Raw genomic sequence first — 520 nt, 5'->3', positions numbered from 1 at the left:
AGGGTGTCCATATGTGCTCTTGGCACCAGGACACCCTAGGCCACAGCTCGATGATTGACTTTGTTGTCATTTCATCTGATCTACGGACGCAGTTTTTTGACACTCGGGTGAAGAGAGGGGCGGAGCTGTCAACTGACCACTACCTGGTGGTGAGTTGGCTCCGATGGTGGGGAAAGATGCTGGTCAGACTTGGCAGACCCAAACTTATAGTCTCTGGGTCTTCTGGAAGCAAGCAAGCTAAGCTATCTAAAACCAGTAAAACATCAACCTTTAACATTAGACCATTTCGTAGTTATAAATGATCAAAAATGCACATAGCGAAGCCTAGCTCCTCCAGGTTACAGGTCAACTGTACACTGTAGGATCAAACCTGGTATATCCATGATTTTTTTAACCTCACGTGTGGGCTCTATCAGTCTTTGAAAATAGGCCGACTGTTTTTAAATCTTGTAATGTGACTCAGCCTTAACACTGACAAGCTCTCTCTCTCTCTCTCTCTCTCTCTCTCTCTCTCTCTCTC

The sequence above is a fragment of the Austrofundulus limnaeus genome, unplaced genomic scaffold, assembly GCF_001266775.1.
Source record: "Austrofundulus limnaeus strain Quisiro unplaced genomic scaffold, Austrofundulus_limnaeus-1.0 Scaffold264, whole genome shotgun sequence".
In the NCBI taxonomy this organism is placed as follows: Eukaryota; Metazoa; Chordata; class Actinopteri; order Cyprinodontiformes; family Rivulidae; genus Austrofundulus; species Austrofundulus limnaeus.
This window is presented reverse-complemented; position numbering follows the sequence as displayed.